This window comes from Arvicanthis niloticus, chromosome 12, assembly GCF_011762505.2.
Source record: "Arvicanthis niloticus isolate mArvNil1 chromosome 12, mArvNil1.pat.X, whole genome shotgun sequence".
In the NCBI taxonomy this organism is placed as follows: Eukaryota; Metazoa; Chordata; class Mammalia; order Rodentia; family Muridae; genus Arvicanthis; species Arvicanthis niloticus.
In genome coordinates this window covers 31,130,191-31,147,569 of record NC_047669.1, presented here as the reverse complement: position 1 = coordinate 31,147,569, position 17,379 = coordinate 31,130,191, and the positions used below count along the sequence as shown (strand labels likewise).

At 40.7% G+C, this 17,379-nt stretch overlaps 1 pseudogene; it reads right to left on the bottom strand.

Annotated features, from left to right (window-relative positions):
- Positions 1-8,909: 8,909 nt before the first annotated feature.
- LOC117717600 (mitochondrial import receptor subunit TOM7 homolog pseudogene) lies at positions 8,910-15,994 on the bottom strand (annotated as a pseudogene).
- Positions 15,995-17,379: the final 1,385 nt, after the last annotated feature.

The following is a 17,379-nucleotide window of genomic DNA, read 5'->3' as shown; positions in this document are numbered from 1 at the left end:
TAGTTGCTGTGACAATGGTACCTCTCCCTCTCTACCCTTTGAGTCTTCTCAAGAAAGCAAATTGTAGGTCAAACATATATGTTCCTCCTCCCATGGACCTTCACTGGCTCACAAAATGCTAGAAAACTGCAGTGAAGACCAATTCTATCTTGAAAACCAGAGAAAGTTATGTCTGCTTAGGGAATGGCTGACAGAAGCCACTACATCACTGTAGAGCCACAAACCAAACAAAACTTGTGGGCTTAGTTGTCGAGACAATAGCTGGATTACATGGATACCATCCCAGAGCAACCATGCTTATTTTTTATTTTTTATTTTACTTTATTTTTTGCAGATTTAGACAATAAAATAGCTGGGAAAGCAATTGCCCAGGTCTTTGCTTCACTGGGATGTGATTTTCTTTGACAGTAGAGAATTTCCAAAACAGAGAGCACGCAAGCATCCTACCAGTGTTCATAGGATAATTTGGCTGACCATAATTTTCTGTCTTTCCAATCCCCTACATGATCCCTTACAAATGACTTTACCATGTTTCTCCTCTTCCCCCCCAAATAAAAATTGGACCAAGTATGATGTTTTGATTAGCAATCCAACCACACAAGGAGGTTATTGAAACTCAAATGGATGGAACGTTTCCGAGAGATGTTGAGTATTGGCCAGAGAATATGCTGCAAATGAAGATGGAGTCTTTGCCAGATACAATGTCCCCACAAGCAGTTTTAATAATACACAAAACTAACAGCCCTCAGGAACAGCCCTGAGTTCTAACTGAAAATAGGAAACAAGTTGTCCTTCAAAGCATTCAAACACTTTTCAAGATTCCCCCTCCCCAGATGTTCACTGGACAATAACCACTCCTAAATGTGCCCTCTGTCTATACTTCTGAGTTATTTACTCTTTGACAGAGACCTGAAAAAGAAAGTAACTAGTCATCTCCCAGAATAACTCCCCAAAGCATTCGGAGACCCATGGCAACAAACCACTTTATAGCCATCAACAAAACCAGTGTTTTACTTCATTAAAATGTAAGCAAACTAAACAGATTAGTTTCATGTATCAAGCCAAGGAAGCAAAGGATCTGTACATAGACATGTGATGGCACAGAGTGTTCCTTGCTCTACTCTGAGTTGCTAGTCTAAATGCTAGTTCTTGTCTTTTGTAACCTTTGTGCTGTGACATCTTACCAAGTCTGTTTCATCAAAGGAAACATTCTGGGCCTTTTAATTTTCATTAATAATTTTAAAATTATGTTGTTGATTAGTATGCAGAGAAATGGGTTTCATAGCGACTTTTTCGTACATACATCTACACATACATACATACATACACACACACCATTATGCTTCCCTAGATCCCTTACCCACCTTGGTGGTCTTCTTTCTTGACTTTAAATGCTCAGGTTCTGCTTTTTATGATAACTATATTTTATTACTCTCTCTGTTCTTTTAAACTTTTAGACCTCTTCCTCCCCTCTCACAGTCCCCTTCTACTTTTAATAGATTATAGATAATGAATAGCTAAGTAAGTGGGTAGGTAGGTTTGTGATAGATTTATTCTGCATATGAGAGAAAGCAGTCGATATTTGTCTCTCTGAGACTCTTGTTCTCTTTCAAAGCCCCGAGTCCACCAGCTCCCCACTCTACTGAGGATGAGGATAATTTTCAGTACTGCAGACAGTAGCAGAAGACGACAAAGCCAACCTGAAATGGTGGATTTTTTCTTCCCCTAAGATCATTAGCATGTTGGTATTGGCAGGAGAGCAGGAGAGTTTGTTCCCAGCAGCTTTCACGCTCAGAGGTTGACAAGGCAGATACTATGACCCTTTTCTGCAATGTTGCCAGCTCTTGCCCACAGTGGGTAAGCAGTTTCCTCTCTGGACACATCAGCTTACCTACTTCAAAGGGTTCCTTTGGTGCAGACTCCTTGCTTGCTCAAGGTCTCTGACCTATGGTGGTTTCCCTCCCACGCCATCACTGAGCACAGACAACCATGTAGGTAGCAGAAAACCCTTGGTTTATTTTCACACCTCCTTGCGCTGTCTTTGTTGTTGCTAAATCAGTGGTTTTTCTGCTCCCATTTCATGATATTCTAATTCTGCATTTATTTATTCTTCAACTTTTAAAAAATGAGTTTGGCTTATGCCTTCCCTTTCCCACCTCTCAGTATTCTAATTTTCCAAGCTTAGCAGCTAAATCTCTAGAAGCAAGTCCATTGATTCAGGTCTCAAAACTAGAAATGTAGGGTTGACAGGACCTGGGTCATGTCAGGTACAGGAAACACCCAGGATACAAGGGCCCTAAATGAGAGCTGAGCAGAAGAGGCAAATTACTATATTTGGTACGTAAAATATAGAACAGATGGTGAGGCCACAAACAAACCTCAAAAAGAAGTTATAACCAAAGCCAGAGTTCAAAGCAGGAGCATAGAGCACAATTTGAAAGATGAATTAGCAAAGAAGGGTCTTTTGCAACTAGCATCACTGTCATTACTTGACGGGTAAAATATAGCTGATGCCCTCTGCTTGATGCTGTACGTGCACCATGGCTCTGCTGCGCTTGGTCTCTATGGTCCCCAGGGTGTAGCAGAAATTGACTGGATGTTCCATTTTACACTTATTCCCTGTCTCTCTGGTGATAAACAACCCTTTCTCATGGCTCTCACAAACACTGGATAGGTTTTTGATGTTCTGGGTCTGGCTGACCCTTCTGAAAGGAGAATCACCCAAAAGTAATATGTGGATTGATGGGACTGCAGACTTCTCCTGCACCTTCCTTCAGATGTGCTCTCTTCAAGGTGTTTTCAGGGTGGGCAACGTTGTACTGATGGGGCTGGAGGGGTAGGGGACACCAACTACCTCAATCTCTGTTCCACCACTGACTTTCAGGGCCAGACATCAGAATCAGTCCTTTAGGAAAGGAGTTTAGCAAACTACTTGCCAACCCTGGAGATCCACTGCATGGCCTTTCACTGAAGCTCTTTGAGAAACTGCCTAACCTTGAACAAATCTCTTACCAGTCGTATGCCTCAGTTTGCTTGCATGTAACATACCAAAAATCATATTCAGTAGATTGACTAGTCATTGTACTAAGTAGAATTAAGTAAAAAAATTTAAAATTTTAAGAATCCAGTCAAAATATTAGTTCAATTTCTGATTCCTTAGGTAAACAGTTACTCCATTAATGTTGACCATTAATGTTGTCACTGTCAGGAAGCATCTTTCTGTTTTAGGAAATGTGTAACCTAAGAATACAATGTAGACAAAGGCAGCCTGTTGGGGACTTTGGTGAACAAGATCACCATGCATCTTTCTGGGAGTTGACCAATTCTATTGGATCTTTTCTTTTGGAGTCTGTCTTTCAAATATCTCAGCCAGCTCTTTTTGGAGAAAAGCAGCAACTTTCAACCAAGGAATGCTCGTCCACTTTAAGGCATGTTTGGCAATATTTAGCAAGACTTCTATTGGTCATACCTGGAATGAGACCGCTATTGGCATGTCTCCCATAACCAACAGGAGTGCTTCTACCATTGCACAATGCACAGAATTTCTGAGCCCAAAATGGAAGTGCTAAGGTTGAAAACTCCTGGCAAAAAACATGAAGGCATTTGGCAACAACAACAAAGAAAAATTAAGAGTCCTAAATGCTAAAAAATAAAATGTGGTTTTTTTCTCATATTGTATAATTTATTAATTCATAGATATAATGATGCCTCAGAATTCTCAAGTAAATATAGAAGATAACCAAACATTTAGACTGAGTTGTACACTCACAGAAGAGATCAATTTAGGCTTTTTTTTGTCACTGTTGCTATATGAGCTTCAGAAGTGAACTGACATAAACTAAGACAGCTGGGAAGTCACTTCACTAAAACACATAATTTTATCATCATGTATGCAGTCTATTTCTTGATGACCACATACACAAACACACACATACGTATTTATGTATATATTTTTGTCAATCTATATATGTATTATATGTTCACATGAATGCACATATGTGTACAAGTGCTCATATAAATTTGTATGCATATATGTGGAGACCAGAAGTTGTCAGATATCTGCCTTGATTGTACTATACCTTATTTTATCTGATTATTTGTTTCACATTTGTGGGTATTTTGCCTGCATGTATGTATGTGCACCACATATGTACAGTGACCATGAATGTTTGAAGAGGGTTTCAGATCCTCTAGATCTGGAGTTACAGATGTTTCTGAGTGCCATGTAGGTGCTAGTAATTGAATCAACCCTCTGCAAGACCAGGAAATATTCTTTATGACTGAGCCATCTTTACAACCCCATCTCTTCTTTTTTTTTTTTAGACAGGATCTCTCATGGAACTTAGAGCTCACCAGTTCAGCTAAACTGGCTGGATGGCAAACCCTAGGAATCCTGCTAACTCTGCTTCCTTAGCACTGGGAATACAACCATGTGCCACCAAGCCTAGCTTTTACATGGATGCTGGAGAGCTGACTTCGGGTTCTTATGCTTGCATGGTAAGCACTTTACTGACCAACCCACCTCCCTAGCCTCTATGTGTATACTTTAAACACTGTCTGTTCCAATTTTTTTTGTTTACTAAGCATTTGGTTAATCTCTTTTTATAACCCCTCTCTTTGCTATTGATATTTCTAAATGCTAAGTGATTCTTGGCTGTCTGGTTGTATTTATTTAAAAAAAAAAAAAAAAGAGTCTACATCAGCAGCAGTCTGAAGTCTGGCTTGACATGTAACTAGTGGGTCCCAGGCATTAGGAATGCAGTTTGGGTATTTCTACTTTTATAAAGTTTCCAGGTTATTTGAAGACACCATGAGGTTCTAACTAAAATAAGGAGCTGGAGTGGTTTCATTTGGTTTGACTTTGGCTTCAGAATCACTAAGAATCTCGGATAAGGAAAACGATGGGATTTGAATGACGGCTATTGTCCCAGAGACGCTTATCTTTCAGAAGGAAAGAAACTAGTGCTGGCCTGGCTGTGTACGCAACAGCCAGGCCAGCATGAGCTCATGAAATGGTGCTGAAGCTCAAGATGAGAGGAGAAACCCTACAGCAATTAAAAAAAATAAAGTGGGCTGAGCAGAGACAGCTTCATCATTACCCTTTTCCTCGGGCTGTTGTTTCTACAGTCGCTTTCTGTAGGACCAAGATACTGAGCTCATTTCCTTCATTCTGCCTTGCTGCTTGGTAGACACTCTAGACCACTGCCATAGATACCCATTGATCTATGTGTGTGCTTTTATATTTGAGGGATCTGTGTGCACTGCTGTCATTCTTGAGGCACAAAGCCACTGTCTTCTCAGCACACACAAAGGAAACCTGGAAATCCAGCATTCATAACAGGAAATATATGCACCCTATCCTAAGAGCTGGGTGTGCAGCTTACACTTGAACTGCCTACAACAAGGCCTTCCCAATGTCTCCATTACTTCTACATAATAACCAGAATTTCAGAGCTTTCTGTATGACTACGTTGTTCCCTTAGGCTGCAAAACTCCCCCCTCTGCTTTATCCCAAATGCTACAGGCCAGTATAAACAAGTGACTACAGTCTGGATTCCTATTGGTGTCAGATGAGGCCAGCTAACTTCAGAGGGGCTGCTCAGATTGGCTCAGAAATAATGGGTATGTCTTCATTACCTCTTAACACTGATATTGCAGTGCCATGAGGGAAAGAAACAGGCTAGTGGAACTTATCTACAGGTTAGCCCATTGGAAGAAGGAGCTCACACATGTTAGTAGGTAGAGTATAGCTTTATTTGGATATATCTATATTTGTTAGGAAACTCTATGACTCCAGACTAGCAATTAAATAACATGCATCAGGCCTGCCTGCTTCTGCAGGATGATTAGGAACAAATTAAAGTTTAGTATATACATACACTAATAGTTTTTCTTTTATTACATTATTTTATCTTATACTAACATTATTACATATATTTTTTATTATATTACGTGGTTTCCCTAAAAACAATTTCTCCTCCATGGGCTAAAATTGATGTACTATATACCAATTGAGTAGGTACCATGTCTCAGGAATATTTCTGAGCACTTAGGACACAATGAGCAAACCAAAATATCTGCCTATCCTGATGGCATTTGTGTTATAAAACCACACTATTCAGTGAAACAACAATGTGCAGCTGTTTAAATAAGACAGAAATAAAATACAGGCTTTAGTCCCATTGAATTAGCCATACTTTAAGTCCTCAATAGCTGCATGTTATAAGATAGACAAGAAGGAAAGGTAGACAAGGACAGTACACAAATGAACCATGTTCAGGATTTTATTCAGAGACAGACTGGAGAGAAGGTCTCTGGTTTGAGAAGCTGAGCCCAATGTCAAATTGCAGATTGGAGTAGAAACAGGGCCAAAGGATGCTAGTATGAAAAGTATATACTTTTTTGGACCATAGACAGCCATTTCTAGTTTTCCAATGAGTGGTAAATTAAAGAATGTTAGGTAATCCATAGACCTCTTCTGGCTGGGTGCTATTGGGATGAGGGGTGGATCAATAGGGCAGAGAAAGCAAGAGTGGAGAAAAACCAGTTACATTAAATTCTGAAAAACAAGTTTCTGTCATCTAGGTATTACTAAGGTGAAGAACTTTACAAAATGTGGAGGACATATTTGAAACATGTACTATTACACCAATCAGTATAAGCATAGATCTTATTCTATGAATACAGACAGTAGAACAGTCAAGAAATGGCTTATCATCCACAGAAGTCTTTGCTTTCAGTTTCTCACTTGATTTTAAATTCTGAGCCTACTAAGTAAATTGTTCTTGAAAAATGGCAGCAACACAAACCATTATCTTCCTTCCTTCCTTCCTTCTTTCCTTCCTTCCTTCTTTCCTTCCTTCCTTCTTTCCTTCCTTCCTTCCTTCCTTCCTTCCTTCCTTCCTTCCTTCCTTCCTTCTTTTTCCTGAGACAGGGTCTCTTTACATAGCCTTGACTGTCCTGAAATTCACTACATAGACCAGGCTGCCCTTAAATGCAGAGAGTTCTCTGCCTCCCAACTGTAATGAAATGATAGAAAAGGTATTAGTTTGGGAGTTAAAATGTACTCAAATCTCTGCCTTACACTGTAGTAGCAGAGAAAATTCAGCTAGGATAGTAGCAGTACTTCAGAGGGCTCTCCTGAGCTGGTATCTGTAATATAGCTAATTCCATGGCCTGAACACAGACTTCAGTGTTCTTTATGTGGTTTTCAGTTCACTGTAAACATGTATGACAAACAAAGGCATTTTGTAGCTAAATAACTATGCAGTTAGATCAGTGTCATTCTAAGTTTTATGTATATTCAAATTCACTCAACGCTCACACAACCCAGAGGTAGAGGTATTTTCATTAGTAGTAGAAGAAAATGAGACAGATTAAGTAATTTACTCAAGAACTGAGTTTCTATTTGTTGTTATTAATTTCTTTTTTTAAATTTTGTAATTATATTTATGTACAGAAAACCCAAGTGTACATTTAACCCAGTTTAGTGGCGAGTTCTTCAGCCTTTGCCTTCTCCAGCTTGGCAATTTGAGCCACAGACTTAGGACCCAGGAAGTTGCCTCCCCAGTGGCGGCGGATCTCATCACATCTGTCATTATAATTGGTCCTAATCGCTTCCACCAGCTTAGCTAGAGCACCCTTGTCTTCCGAGTTAACCTGTGTGAAGGCAACAGTGGTGCATGGCTTCCTGTGGACCAGGCGCCTCAGCCTGGCCTTTCCCTTGATGATGCAGTAAGGCACCCCCATCTTTCGACACAGGGCAGGTAGAAAAACCACCAGCTCAATGGGGTCTACATCATGGGCAGTCACCACCAGCTGAACCTTCTTGTTCTCCACCAAGGTGGTGACTGTATTGACTCCTGCTCGGAGGACAGGTGGTCTCTTAGTTGGGATGTCCCCTTTGCCAGCAGCTTTCTTCTCAGCACAGGCCAGTAGCCTTTGCTTCTTCTCTTGCTTTGTCTCTGGCCTGTACTTATGGGCAAGCTTAAGCAGCTGAGTAGCTGTTTGCCTGTCCAGGGCCTGGGTGAACAGGTTAATGGCAGGAGGTACTTTGAGCCGCTTATAGAGGATGGCTCTTTGCCGCTGCAGCCTGATGTATCGGGGCCACTTAACGAAGCGTGTTAGATCTGTTTTGGGCTGGATGTCCTGCCCAATGCCGAAGTTCTTGGGCCTTTTCTCGAACAATGGATTGACCACCTTTTTGGCCTCCTGTTTCTTGACGACGGCGGGGGCCGGAGCCACCTTCTTCCCCTTGGCCTTCTTTCCTTTGGGCATCTTGCTCGGCTGGAGGAGAGAGCGTTATTAATTTCTTAATGGCTTTGTAAATAGCTCTCGAATTTCAATAACTTAACACAGAAAAAAAAAATCTCTTTTTAAAAGACATAGGCCAGCCTGCGTTCCTTAAAAAAACACTGTGCAGAGGTTAAGAGTTCCAGGAACCTTCTACCTAGTGACTCAGCCAACTTTAGGTTCTCAGAATTCTCTTGTGGATGTTTTGTGTCCAGGCAGCAGACAGAGGAAGTGTTCAAAGCAGCATTTCTCAACTTCAGTATTTGTGATGACTAATTTTATATGTCAACTTGACTGGGTTAAAGGATTCTCAAACAGCTGGTAAAACAGTATTTCTGGGTGTGTCTATGAGGATGTTTCTGGGAAAGATTAGCACTTGAATTGGTTGGCCTAGGAAAGGAGATCCACCCTCATCCATGTGGGTGGTCATCATACAACTGTTGAGGGTCCAAATAAGACAACCTGGTAAAGATGTAAATGTATTCTTCCTTCCTTTCCTCCCTCCCTCCCTCCCTCCTTCCCTCCCTTCCTCCCTCCCTCCCTCTCTCCACTACCTCTTTTTGTGCTTTTTCTCTTTCTCTCTCCTTCCCTCCATGAGTCAAGTCACCCACCTTCTGCTGTCTGCTTTCTCAGTGTTTCCTCATTCTCAGTGTCACAGAGCTCTTCTGATTCTTGGGTATTCAGAAACAGGGCTGAATCATATCCAAAATTGCTGAGTCCCCATATAACAGATAGTGTTTGTGAGACTTCTCAGTCTAGAACTGTATGGGCCAATTCCTGTTAAATCTCCTCTTTCACACATCTATCCATACATAGCTTATGTAAGCTCTATTTCTTGTTGTTGTTGTTAAAAAATTATTTTGATAGTCTATCATAAGTCAGTACTGGCTCCACCACAGATATGCTGAAATGACATCTCTTTTCTTATCCAGCTGGAGTATTCACCTTCCATGTTGGGTTGTGTCCAAATCCAGATGACCAAACAATCCTTTATCCACAAAGTAGAATTAAAACTGACAGTTCAGGCATTCCAGTAGCTGTACCCCTTGTAAATCCCAGGTAAATCACAGGAGGAATAAAGCCCCAGCAGATGGCAAACTGGCCTTCTTCAAAGAGCTGCTGCAGCCTCTGTTTGGCTTCTTTGCTCAACTTCACTATGGTGATGATGGACCAGCAGAACAAGGACTAGTACCCATATTTTGGGCTAGATCACTTTTTATTTGCATCATGGGATATTTAGCAATAATCCTGGTCTGCACCCACTAGATGCCAATAACCATCTCCCAGTTGTGACAATCATGATTTCCTGGGGATGAGGATGAAGAGGGGGAAGATATCAAAACTATCCTGTATCCAAGAATGTTAGTTGAAATAAAGATTTCATGGGTCATAAAGTCTAGTCTAAAGAGTGATTAGATGTCTCTAACCCAACACTATTGGCCAGAACTCAATGAAGTAGTCACATTTAACTGAAAAGAAGTTAGAAAATCTAGTCCAGAGATGTGTCCAGGAAGAAAACGAGGTGTAAGAACAGCGGAATCTAAGTGATATACACACTCTCACTTCCCTCCCCATACACGTATTAAAACCACACTGAAAACTTCAGAAAATTTTGTAGACGTATGCAGGGTAATTTGCACACTGTTGGAGACAGAAACACAGCACTACGACTTTTTCCACAGCTAACCTATGCAGGCCTCCTAACATAACGTGTTAATACAATAAACTATTACATGCTGTGGTCCCAGGCAAATTTGCTTGCTAAGAACCAGAAGCATTCAATGCATTGCAGTGACCTATGAGAATGCTGAACATGTGCAAAGCTAGGATGATGTGAGTGTTTCCCTGGGGTGGTCCAGCCCCAAACAAATCCCCCCACCTCAAAAAAATTGAGCATTTATGAGATCTATGGCCAGGAGTGCAAAGGAGACCAAAATGCCTTTTTGGAGAAGTACTAAATCTGCAGGTGCGTGCCTACATTGAGAGAGATTCACACCAGGGAAAAGTACAGGAGGGGCAATTGCTATCCATGTACTGGCTATAGTTGCAGAGAATGCACCCAGCTTAGAGCAAAGATCTTTTGTCTGATAAATGATGCCGTCTTGAATCTCTCTGGAAGCTTGAGTACTTTTCTATCTGAAAATGCATGAGATCAGACCCATGTGGTACATTTTTTAAAGATCATCTAAGTTTCGGTGGATTCCCATGGGTACATTTAAACCCTTTAAATATATGCCCTGTTCTCGGGTAAACGGCAAAATGCTTCTTGAAGTCTTCTTGTCTTGTTTGCTTTATTATATGGTGTGAGAGAAAATATTTCTCAGCTACCTAGTTTAGACATTTTTCTCTTCACTACGCAATCATATTGGAAAGAACTGAAGCTGCTCAAGTTTCTACCAACTGGCACCAAAACAATCTCCTGGAGCCAAGGCTGGCTCCCTCACCCCTGCGAATGGCCCCCACCCCACCCAACTCCTACCCTAATTAAAAGAGAACATTTCATCTCAGTGCCAATCAAAACAAATCTAATCTAGCCTAGACAGTCATTGCTAAAGAAAGAAAAATTGTTGCTCTAATAAATATGTAAGAAAGACCTATATTATACTAAGGTTACTGATAGGCTGGCAATGTCTTACTAAAATTAATTATTCCGTTTCTTTGAAACACAGACAAATGAACCTCACACAAAATTTTTTAAAAAAACACAGAAAAAAGGAAGATGAAGGAAAGAATAAAGCCAGGCATGGTGGCACATCTTTGTAACCCCAACATTCCTGAGGCTGAGGTTGGGGTAGAGAGTTCAAGACCAGTCTTGGCTACATAGTGAGAACCTATCTCAATGAATAATTTTGTTAAATAAATTAATTAAAAGATATTTTGATCTTGTGAGAGAAATACTTTATTTTCAGCCTTACATAACAGATCTCAGCGACATTTTCCAGAGAATGGAAAAAACACTCATGAAATAATACCAACCAATGCAATGGCTGGAGGCAATGGCCTTTTATAAAAATGTGTTTTTAATTGAAATAGAATTACATCACTTTCCCCCCCCCTCCATTTCCTCTTTCCAGCCAATCCCAGAAACCCTCTCTTGAGCCCTTCTCATGCCTGCCCAAATTGTTAGTCTATTTTCATTACTATTATTGTTTCATATGCCTGTGTGTGTGTGTGTGTGTGTGTGTGTGTGTGTATGACCTGTTGAGTCCATTTTTCTTTCTTTGTGTATGTACATATATAGTTTGCAGGCTGATGACTGTGTTGGACAACCAATAAGGGGTTTTATCCCTGGGATACTAATTGTCTATTTCAAAGGAACAATTAATTGCCTATTGTTTCTTTTGTCTAATGGTGGGATGCCTCAAAAATTCTCCCTTTACATAGTAATATGTCCATCGATATTGCCATTTTTCTGGTCTTGTTTAAGCGGCAATTTCTAGGCTCAACTACTTCATAGCAGACCTTCTGGTGTTCTAGCTCTTAGAATCTTTCTGCCCCCTCTTCTGAGATTTCCCTAAGCCATAGATGCAGGAGCTGTGAGATAGATGTAACCCCTTGGGCAGGGCTCCCATGATCTCTTGACTGCGGCATGTGTTCAGTTGTGGTTTCCTGTAATGGTCTCCATTTGCTCCATTTGCTACAAAGAGATGCTTCTTAAATGAGGGTTGATAGTTACACTTATCTGTGGGTATATGGATAAGATTTAGGATGTAGTAAGGAATTAGGCTGGTTTAGCAAAGATTATTTTCTAATCTTTTCTACCTTACTAGCCCTGGGAAGATGGCTAGGTTTCCAGCACCAGGCTTGATTTGCCTCCTGTTGAGTGGGAATTAAGTCCAATCAGACAGCTATGGATAACTGCTGATACGAGAGTGCTAATTATTGAACCTTTTTGCATAGCTTGTCTTACTGGTAACTGTCATCCTTCATGGTTGTTACAGCTGGGTAGTTCTGTTTGACTTTTCTCTTCCCTTGGCAGCTGAGGCAATAGCTTTTCCCAAGTGTTTTAGCAAGAAGAATGATCATGGCTGGCTAATAGGTGTATCCATATGCATGTCAACTTAGCAAATATTTATTGAGAAAGACTATATGCAAAATACTCATTTAAAAGGCAGATAGAGAATGGGAAGGTAAGGAACTGTAATATGCATTCCCAACAAACTTGAAATGCAGTAGGCAAGTAAACAAAATGAGATGTTTACAGGAGGTGGGGGAGGGGGTAGAGAAAGAAAGAGGAAGATGAGGGTGGGAGGAAATGAAAAAGGAAGTGACAGAAGAGTTGAGAGGCGAGGGAAAGGTGAGACTAATGGTTTAGGAACTAAAGGTTTGACACTTCCTGACAAGTTACCAGTAAAACTGACAACCTGAATTCGATTCCCAGTACTCACATGGTGAGCAGGAGAAAATGGACCTCAGCAAGTTGTCTTCTGATCACCACATGTGCCCACACTCGTATACACACATACAAATAATAAATAAGTAAATAAATGTAAAAAAATACATTTAGTATAAAATCTGGGGGCTAGAGAGATGACTCAACAGTTAACAGTGCTTCTTCCTCTACCAGAAGTCCCACATTAGATATTATGCAATGGTCTGTAACTCCAGCTCCAAGGGATTTGGCACCCTCTTCTTCCAAACAAGTTACAAACAAGCAAATTGCGCTCGCGCGCGCGCGCGCGCACACACACACACAATTAAGTCTAAGTGAGAGAAAACACAAGGTTTTACATCTTTTATTATCCATCAGATCAGGTGCCAAAACAACCCCCAACAAGAGATCAAATGGTTGCCTTCCTTCATCCCAGAAATGAGTTTTCCTTCCCAAAGTCTTCAGCCAATGCTTGACATTATTCTCAGGCATGAGGCTGCCAACAAAGAGGCCTCCCTCTCTCGTCAGCAAATTGTCATCCAATCACTTAATCGCTGTCCCCTGTTGAATTTGGCATACTGTAAGGAGGGTTCTTTTCCTTGTTTCAGAGACACAAACAAATAAACATTGAGCAGCCAAAATGAACCTGAGAAATGGGTTCCTTTAGCTAGTCCCTGCCCTCCACTGCCTAGATGCTAATGATTAAAGGTCAGCTTTCCCCTGTGGTCAACCTTGCCTGAGCACATGACTAGAGAGAATCGACTGCAGACTTGCCTGAGTCACTAAGAACTATATCACTACTTACAAATAAAGCAAGCCAGCTGATATGCAAGAGAAAAAGAGTCCCATGTTAAGAAATAGAGTTGGCCAAAGTTCATATCCTCACCTGCCTGGTGGATTTCTGTATGCATTAGTAAATGTACTCTCCAAAGCTGCATGATTTTTCCATATGGATACTTTTTTTTAGAATAATATAATTGATATCATGCTATGCACATTTCCTCCAGTATCTTGGTTGTTTTGTCTCAGCATCATCTACAGTTTCATCTATACATGAGGTTATTTCTACTTCCATGCTGGTTCTGACTACTGTGTTTTGCTCTCACTGAGACAGATACCCAAAACCCACATTACTGGGTGTTGACACACACATAATAAATATAACCAAGAGTTGTCACTTTCCTCTCCAGGGTGACAGAACAGGCCAAAGCAGTCTTATTTTAGCTCTCTATTTCTCACTATAAACCTCATTCTTTTGCCTTCACAGTGACGTTCACTAAATCTCTGCCACCGCCTATGATTCAGACAAGTACTATCCACACATACCCATCCTCCTTGTCAAAGAATGTTCGGTAAGAGGGACCATGGATGCACATGCCGATTCCTCCCTATTTTCTTACTGGAATAAGTGCTTCCTTTTTTTGTAACAATTTCCCCCAAAGTTGTGTCAATTATTCAGCAGATTTATCTTAGAGCATTATCTTTGTATTTTCCCCCTTCTTGTTCTCCTTCATATTTTAGATTAAACCCCCTTTGAGTGGGTTAAGAATTCTTTTGTCAAACATAGTTTATTCTCATGGACTACAACCTCCTCTCTTGTCATAGCTCTCAAGTTCTGGAAATCATGGTCTGAAGCACTTTAAAACCATTTTTGTACCCAATGTTCATGTCCTTGGTGCCCTTTCCTCTTCTAAAAGCTTCAGCCTGTAACCTGACTTCAAAGCCACCAGAAATGCTCACTAGACTTCTTTGGCTGATGTACTATCAATGCCCAAAGAGGTCAGCAAAGCAGCCAGTAGTTAGTGGGTCTGAAGAGGGTCAGTTGTTGCTACTCATTTAGAAGATTGCATCACCTGTCTTCTGAACGATCACTTTCGCTACACATTAATAACTTGACATTGATTTTGATTCCATTTTGTTTCTTGGGGATTATTTTTGTCTTAACTTCTTCCCTGGATTGTGTTCTTCCGCATCCCTACCACCACCGCCCACACACATATGTTGTTGAAACTTGTGTGAAATTTCTCTATTACAACTGACCCCCTAACTCAGAAGTTCAGAAACAGTTTGTTTTGTAACTCTGCATAAATTTTGCAATTTTTGAGCCCTTATTTGTGATAGTAGCGGAATATTTATTGAGCCCTTATTTGTTTTAAGAGCAGAAAATTTATTCAGTCATTTTCAGAGATTGACTACCATAAAATCCAGTTCAAGGTAGGTAATCACATCAAAAAAAAAAAAAAAACCCAAAAACAAATAAACAAACAAACAAGCCCAAAACAAAACAAGCTAGTTCACACAGATATTTCTTTCTTTTCCTCCCCAAACTATTAGGGAGCAATAGTCCTAGAGTGTACAGAAGAAAATGCCCCTACTTTCTCCATGCCTTATGCTATCTCTCTGAATTAGTGAAGGGCTCAGAATAGTCATCAGATATTGAAAATTGTAGACCATGCCCAACATCTAGCTCGTCAATAGTCTAGCATGGATGGGCAGGGAAAGGAGGACAAGTCAAGTCCTAGCAGAGAAACTGTTGTTGGCCTTGGATGGTTGCTGGGGGAGGAGAAGTCATTTTCTTCAGTGGTGTAGCGAACCCACCAATAAGTTGCCCATGATTCAGTAAATCACCCCTCACCCATCCATGAATATGCAAGCGACAGTAATAAAATCCAGGGGTCATTAAAAAGGCATAGAAGTAAGAGGGGATATGGTGGAAAGAAGGGTTCCAGGGGGAGGGGATACCAGAAGATAATGAATGGGTGATGAATGTGATCAAAAGGCTTCCCATATGCGTGTGTGAGGTTGTCAATCCGTAAATTTAAAAAGCATCCTTTAAGAGAAAATTGCAGGTGAAAGTTGACTGAATTATGATAACCATTTCCTCCCTAAACATTTGGCTTCAACTGATTTTACAAATGTGTAGCCACTTCAGCCTCTTACCCCACATAACCAGTGAGCATGCTCCTACGTTTGTCTGCATAATTAGCTATAGGGCCTCTGAGAGTTAGCTAATAAAATATATTTATATTAATATAGTATAAAAGTATGCTAATAAAAGTATCTACTACTATCAAAGGCTCCCTAGCACCATAAGGGAATTATACAAAGCTTAAAATTGTAAACCTTTGAGGGAAAATGAATATGGCAAATGGGGAAATTGTTGCTCCTGTCCCACAGGCTTAACTATTGTGTTTCCACAAAGTTCAAGGGTGTGGCTGCCAGTCTAAGGTTGTGCCCAGAAAAATTCACTAATTCACCCACATAAGGATATTGCTTTATCCTCTGCTCTTTACCTTCCCAAACTTTCAAGAGTGATGCATCATCCACCATTTCCTCTCCAATCTTCACACATGGTGAATTCTGCATTCAGAATGGAAACTACCTTGCTACCCAGACCTAAGCAGCAACAGTTTCTGTCCCCATTTCTACTGCAGAGCACTCTTTATTCAGACTTTTCTTGAAGCCAGTCACTTGCCAGGTATCTTAGTTACTGTTCTATTTCTGTGAAGAGACACCATGACCAAAACAACGCTAACAAAAGGAAGCATGTAATTAGGGTCTTGCTTACAATTTCAGAGGGTAGTCCATTATCGTCAGGGCTGGGAGCATTGTGGCAGGCAGGCAGACACGGTGCTAGAGAAGTAACTGAGAGTTCTATATTCTAATCCATGGAAAGGAAGAGAGAGAGAGAGAGAGAGAGAGAGAGAGAGAGAGAGAGAGAGAGAGAGAGAGACTAGCCTGGCATGGGCTTTGAAACTCAAAAGCCCACCCTCAGTGACACATTTCCTCCATTGAGGCTTCCTGTTCTAATCCTACCAAAGAGTTCATTTAAATATATGAGCCAATTGGGGCCATTATTATTCAAAGCACCACACCAGGGCAAGAACTGAAAGTAGAACAGGTATAAACTTTGATTTTAGAGATTTCTGTGGAGGCTTGTCTCCGCAGCAACCATTTCCAACTAAGTCACCCAGGAAGGAAGGGCACAGTAGGGATCTGTCTCACAAGTATTTGAGACATTTTCCTGTGGGTGACCCTCCTATTTATTAAGCCATCCAGGGAGAGAAAGCTCCCTCAAGTAGTGGACAGAACTATTTGCCTCACAAAATTCACATAGAGTTAAAAATCATCTGGTCAAAACTGACATGCTTCTGATGTGTGGTGGGAATTTGCAGAACAACGAAAGTTCCACCAAGTTGTCGTCTGAAAACTCAGAATTCAGAATAGAATCACTCTAGGGACCTGCTCTAATGCAATAAATTCAATCTCGATCTGGCCCAGGCTTCAGACAGTGTTATTTGGCAGCAGTCTAGGTATGATCACAATGTTTACTGTGAAGCAATAAAACCTTGCAACTGTGAGAGTCCAGGGAAGTTACTGGATTTGCTGACAGCTTTACTCAAGTATTTTTAATTATTTCTCTTTTTCTAGGCTGGCCATTTTCCTATTTGATGAACATTTTAAGTACCCTTGTGAACATATACTATTTCACATAATCAATTGTAAACACTGAAAGGAAAACTTAAGGACTTAAAATTCTTACTCTTACAAAGTTTGGTACTTTCTTGGGTAGGGGAAGGGGTGAGTAAAGGTCTTTGAAAGGGTCAGATGGGTTACTTAATGCCCTATTCATTTTCTCCTCCTCCAGTGGTCAGCAGCAGCAGGAAACCCAGCACAACTTCGCCAGCTCTGCAGCCTGCAGAGGTCCTTCCAGG